The 591-nt window shown below is 47.2% G+C and overlaps 1 non-coding gene across 1 annotated transcript; it reads right to left on the bottom strand.

The window, feature by feature from the left end:
- Positions 1–207: 207 nt before the first annotated feature.
- On the bottom strand, positions 208–280 carry TRNAH-AUG (transfer RNA histidin (anticodon AUG)). Its single transcript has one exon. It is a non-coding gene; the product is annotated as a tRNA-His (tRNA).
- Between the last annotated feature and the right edge of the window lie 311 nt (positions 281–591).

Below are 591 nucleotides of genomic sequence, written 5' to 3'. Positions count from 1 at the left end.
CTCGTCAGGTATTGTGTAAAAACCTTGACTTCTTACGTCACATCTGAGACCTCACAACACCGGTCCCGGGTGGGCTCGATCCACCAACCTATTGGTTAACAGCCGAACGCGCTAACAATTAAGCCACGGAAGCTCAGAAATTAAATGGTTATCACGTATTGTGGAAAAGTTTTGAATTTTTATGCTACATCTGAGACCTCACAACACCGCTCCCGGATGGGCACGAACCACCAACCTTTCGGTTCATAGCCGAACGCGCTAACCAATGCGCCACGGAAACCCAAAAATTCAATGGTCGTCAGGTATTGTGGAAAAACTTTGGTTTTTACGTTACATTTGAGATCCCACAACACCGGTCCCGGGTGGGCTCGAACCACCAACCTATTGGTTAACAGCCGAACGCGCTAACAATTAAGCCACGGAAGCTCAGAAATTAAATGGTTATCACGTATTGTGGAAAAGTTTTGAATTTTTATGCTACATCTGAGACCCCACAACACCGCTCCCGGGTGGGCTCGAACCACCAACCTATTAGTTAACAGCCGAACGCGCTAACCATTGAGCCACGGAAGCTCAGGAATTAAATGGTTG

Source organism: Phalangium opilio, unplaced genomic scaffold (assembly GCF_054372755.1).
Source record: "Phalangium opilio isolate 3A_F unplaced genomic scaffold, DU_Popi_V2 ptg001675l_1, whole genome shotgun sequence".
Lineage (NCBI taxonomy): Eukaryota > Metazoa > Arthropoda > Arachnida > Opiliones > Phalangiidae > Phalangium > Phalangium opilio.
Note: the sequence above shows the minus strand (reverse complement) of the source record. Positions and strands in the feature narration are given on the sequence as shown.